The sequence below is a fragment of the Ammospiza nelsoni genome, chromosome 5, assembly GCF_027579445.1.
Source record: "Ammospiza nelsoni isolate bAmmNel1 chromosome 5, bAmmNel1.pri, whole genome shotgun sequence".
Lineage (NCBI taxonomy): Eukaryota > Metazoa > Chordata > Aves > Passeriformes > Passerellidae > Ammospiza > Ammospiza nelsoni.
This window is the reverse complement of record NC_080637.1, coordinates 16,510,785-16,516,784: the sequence shown is the minus strand read 5'-3', so window position 1 is coordinate 16,516,784 and position 6,000 is coordinate 16,510,785.

Genomic DNA, 6,000 nt, shown 5'->3' with positions numbered 1-6,000 from the left:
AATATGCTGACTAACTAAAAAAGCAATAGTTTTCATAAAATTTCCCATATAAGCACTGTCTGAAAAGGGTATGAGGTGTATGTGGTGTTAGTCAAATTCTGTTGAAGTAACCTAAATATCATTTAAGCTACAGAAGGAAAATTTAGAGACATGATTTAACATTTAACAAAAATTAAAAACAATTATTTGTCTCTTTTATCTTCTCTCAGGACTGCACAGAATGGAAACTTTCCTTGCTATCATCTCAGGAACTGCTGCAGGAACAAGTGCACCCTCAGACCATGCGGCATGCCTGAGGAGCCATGAGAGGTTTTCATTGTAAAATCCCTTTAACTGTGCTTATTCACAGCACCGACCAACACCCTGCATCACCTCATCAGCACTGAAATCTAACATGAGCTGCTGGGAAAAGAAAAAAATACCTGGATTCTAGGTTAAACAGCACAGCATAAGTGTGCCTATCTAGTACTCTCTGCTCCTCCATTTATCCCAGCATGTTAGCTGCTGACGGGTGATACTTTAAGTCTGTTCAGAGATCATGAGGTATGTTCTATTTGTGGTTAGAAAACCTGCAAAAATGTACTTGTTTTGCCTTTATGCATTTGCTGTTACAAAATGTCAAAAGGCAATCTGTCATACACCATAGTAGCAATTAGTTGTGTGAAAAATTATCTCTTCTGAGAGAAATATCAAGCAGCAACTTTATAATTAAACAAGGAAGATCGTTTCAATTTTGTCTTAAATTTCATATATTTATAAAGTCAAATTAAAAAAAATAGATTTTTATAGAAATATTTATATTATATACTGATAATTTGTGCAGTTGTGAGTTAAATTGTCAAGATAAATAGACCCATGGGTAAACATTCAGCATTGCTGTTCAACTTCAGATTCTTTTTCTTCAATGCAAAAGCAAGGAGACATTTAATCATTATCCCCAAGAGACAAATAAGCTTCATCTCTGTCGTCATAATAAAAATCAGCCAAATTTATTCTAATGTAATCATATCTTTTCATGCTGCTCTTCAGCTGACATTAAAGATAACCTTGGAGGAAGAGATGGATGGGTAGAGGAAAACAGAAATGGAGAAAAATCAAATTACAGAAAACAGGAAAGAAATTACCTAAAAATGCCAGAAACAGAGAGGGGTAACATAAACCTTCATCATATCTGCAGAGCTGGTTGAAAATTGCACCACAACTGTTTAAATGCACAGGCACATAAACTCTTCTGAATTGAAGTTCTATCTTGGCCAGAAGCATTCCCTGTTTCAATGTCCTAGATATTGGCAGATTTTATTAAAATAGAGAGCATAGGGCACTTCTAAATATTGTTGGAAATTGGTTTGTTAAATCCTCCAAACTATGTCAAGATATGCTTTTCTTTCTTTCCATTCATTATCACAATTTTTAAAATAGAAATAAAATTTGCTTTTCACATATTTTTAATAAAATTATTTTAATTAGATATATTTTAGTGTGCCTAACATTTTATTTTAACAAAACACAAGCACAAAGCATTGTAGAATGAATACTGGGCAAGAGAGAGACATCAAACAATATATAGCAGAATCTTGCTCTCTCCTGATTTGTGACACATGATTCATGATGTAAATGTTACTGATAAAAAAGGCTTACTAGTTTGCTTAGATGTACTGGCTTATTTTGCTGCTTTAAATTATTTCAAAGAACATTTGCCCCAGGAGGTAAATACAAATCTCATCAGGAAATCTCTCTTTTCCCCTGCCCTCTTTCCCCTGAGTTGTCCTTGCAAGACCTTTCTGGGAAAAAAAAAGGGAAATAGATTCTTTAATTTATTAAATTAATTACTTCTCTTTCATTAGTTGGTGATCTTTGCAACTCTCCTGCATAGGATGAAGGAGGTTTTCATGCAACAGTGCAAGGAAAACATCATATTTAGAAACAGCTTATTGGAGCTCACTAATTCACAAGCAAACTGAAGTTTAAGAAGTCAAGTTGAGGCTTAGTTGGACTGGAAAATTGCACTTTCTGGGGCAGTTTCACTCATACACGCTTTGCCTTCAGGATGCTCCAGGTTCACAGATGGGCCGGCAGGGGGCCATACCTTCCCCATGCACATTGTCCAACGCAGAGATCCCTCACAGCCTTGGTATATCCAGTTCCCACGTAGCTCACCCCCAGGGGTAAGCATATTGTGCCAAAAGCATGGGCAGAGTATTTCACTCTCAACTCCTCACAGATGCTGCAGCTTTCAAGCTGGTGCAATAGAGCTAAAGCAAACTCAGGTCTCCTCACAGAAAAATGGAGCCACCCTGAACTAGGGGCTATCCCTCATCTGACACTGTCTACCCCAAACCTGAATTTATTTTTTAGAGTCACAGCTTGTAAGAAAACTGTAAAGGAGAATCCATCACCAGATAGATGTGAGAGGGAAGCCCACATGAACTCCTAGATCCTAGGCAAAGAAAAGTTGGTTCAAAAGTGTGAATTGCCTTTTAACATCCACGTCTGTACTGGTAGAAGAAGCTATCTGGTGAAACCTGGTGAAAGGATGAAATGGTAGGGTAGAAGGATGAAGGTGGAAGGGAAAGCTTTTTTATCTACAGGTCTCACTTGTCAATTATTCCTGTTAAAGAGTGACTGACTGACTGACTGAGGTGCATACTCTGTAAGGACAGGGACAGCCTTTTCATGAAGAGACCCCTTACTTACTCAGGACATGCCTTACTTCTCTCCTTACTCACTCTATGTTATTTTAATCTTATGAGGTTTTATACAGGCAGAGACATTGAACTCAAAAGGAGTGTCATTGCTCTTCTTCAGTTGAACTTAGGCAAACCCCTTCCTAAGTGTTTGCAATGTAAAGTTATCTTTCACAAGCAACTGACACCTATAGTGAAATTTTTATCTGATTTAGGAAAATGACTACCCCTTCTCAAAATAATCATCTCAGAAAAAACTTACATCAGAAGATAACCACTAACCAGTACACCCTGGTCAGAATCTGCCACACTGTCTTCTTACAGGAAACACCTTCTCACAGGAAAAACCCAGAGAAATTCCACAGAGGAACTTTGCAGTCTTCTGTAGCAGAAGAACATATTCTCTTTGACAGCTGAATGCAGTAAAATGAGCAGATAGATCATAAATTAGGAAGATTAAAACACCCAGTCCTATCTTTTCTCAAGTTTGACCCAAGAACTGTAACACGACAACTTTTGCATTTTCTGCTTCTCTCTATTCTCTATGCCAGCAATATATTTTTAAACTGCATAAAAGCATTAGTTACAACCACTGATTTCTCTTTACAGTTGTTTTGAAGTCCAGAATATCACTGATGAATGGTGTACTTGATTAATTCTTTTCTGTCTTATCACTTAAACATGATTGTTTCAGATAAGCAGCATTTATGGCAGGAGAGTTAAAACCCAGAAATTGTTTACTGAGTTTAGATGTAAGCTCATCTCTCAGATACACTAATTACAATCTTATTTCAAAGTCCATAAGTATTGCAGCTACCAGCAGTAGATGATGAGGAATAGTTTTGTCTCCTCTTTCTGTGTGAAGAACTCAGGCCAGCTATTCTGTCATGGGATGGGAAAGGGTGGGGAAGAAATCTTTAATGTTCATGGGCAGCCTGGGGTCTACATAGGAGCTCCTTAAAACTACTGAAGCTACTTCAGTCTTCCAAAATGGAAACACAAAATTACCCCACACTATGAAAATCTAATTATCAACCAAGTAAAGTTTTAAGTCAGCAAAGAGAAATAACTGTCTAAAGTAATAATTTCTTTTTCCCACCTTCTTGTCTTCTCAGCCTCCCTACTGTCTGTGTTCTGCCTCATTCATTTCCATGAGTTGCCAGCTGCCTTTATTGAGGACTGTTTCTAAACATATTTTCTGCTGTGAGACAGAAAGGCTACAGAACCCGTTAGAGCTCGCTATTTCAAAGTAAGACCCATGTGAGAAGAATGAGCATTAAAGCTGGCCAAAGGAAACAAAACATTTGGATTCAGCCTGGTGGATGAGAGGAGGGATATGCTCACTTGTGCCAGTTGCTGAAAGGTCTGTGCATTAACTACAGTGATATGAGCTGGAGGATCTCATCTGGCAGTGCTGCTGGGAGTATTGTCCTCCAGAGTACACTGAAATGGGCATTTGTAATGTTTAATTACATTGACAAGGCATGCACAGAAGGGACAAGTACACAAGCAGACACATAGCACTGAAATGGAAAATCTAATCATTAAAGCAGAAAACATGATTTTGAAACAGCTATGGACAGAGATGAATGAGGCTGCTGCAAGCCTCAGAAACATACCACCTTAGGTAAGTGACAAAAATCACAGCTAGAAAGGTTAGATGAAGGAAGAAAACATATTTGTTATTCTGTTTCATGCTAGACAGTGTTTTTTCAGGGTTAATCATTCAGTCATATTTGGTCAAAATATTCAAAACAGTTTATCTTTCATTTTGAACTTTCAGATTGGATGTCCCATAGTATGGAAGTTAACCTGTGATAACAAAAACCATCTCAGGTGAGCTGTATCTTCTCCCCAATGATTCCAATGGATAATTGGGGTTTTGGTTTGCCATGTTTTGTTTTTCTCAAGTGCTGGAAAGGGCATCCTGTCTAGAAAAATTATCTATGGAACTGGGACATTATGGAGGAGTGGTAGGGAAGGAGATGACTTACATGAGTCTGCAGAAGGAATGAAAAATGCTCAGTGAATTGTAACAGCCTTTCATCACCTGCCCACATTTCAATTGTTAGAGCTGATGCACTTATAAAGTTCGTTCTCCTTCTAGAGAGAGAATGTGCAAAAAGACTGTGTGATAAGTAGTCCAAAATAACAAATGCCAGCTCACAATTCCAGGGCTGGTTCAGCCTGTTACATGAAATTTTGTATTAGGTAGGCAAAAGAGGGATATGAAAAAAAAAACAAAAAAAACAAAAAAAAAAACAACAAACATGCAAAATAGATTGCCAAAATTTAAAGGTGTGCAATAAACAGACTTGCAGGCTTCTTGTGAGAACATTACATAATACTGGAATAAGCTGAGATACCTCTGGAAGGTACACTTGTTGTAATATTTCCAAAAAGTGTTAGATTTATTGATGTTTATGAGAGTGGAATGTCACTTGTCAGGCAGTGTTAATTAGACAGTGATCAAATACATGCTGATGTCTCAATTTCATTTCTTCTTTTTTCCAGACGACCATTTCCTATGATTTTAGGATTGGGCATATCTGTATTTGAATGTTCCTCACCACATCAGGCATCCTGAGTGGACTAGGCCAGAAAAATAAAACACTTGATTAAATTTAGCTGATTTTTGCATAATGCCACCTGTTGGAACTGGGTTCCCATTATTACCCTTCCTTCCTGATTTGTTTCCTTCCTTCACATTATTTCTCCAATTTTCTATCAAACTAATCATATTTCCGGGCTAACAAAATTCTGGTTTAGCTTGCCAAGGAAACTGTTCTTGTTGTAACATTGCCAAGAACCACATTGTCTTCAGCATGCTGATCTTGCCACAATTTTGGCAAATGTTAGAGTAGTGGATAGGGGACTGTCTATCAGGCCCCAATGATACAATTATAAACAAATCCCAAAGGCTGGTCACAGTTTTCAACGGAAATCACTAATCCAAGACTGGCAGCCAAATCATCAAGCTTTCTGCCATGGTATCACCTACAATGCCATGTATTCCTCAAAGCTCTTGCATTCACAGGCAGAACACATTGGCAGAACACTTGTGTTTCCTACTTGGACAGTCTCCTGGTGCCTCTCTCCTTTCCTTCACGGGCTGCCCAGCTGGTAAATGCCCACATTACCCATCTCCTCACACTGGTTATCTTTGGATAGTCCAGCTGCCTTGACTTCCTGGACACTGACCTTCCTGGGCTACTGAGCTCCCACAGAGACCAGCCTTTTCAATACTCAACATTCCAGCTGTCCTTCTCACAAGACAAACTAAAAATTGAAAGGTACTACAGGAAACAGGATAATA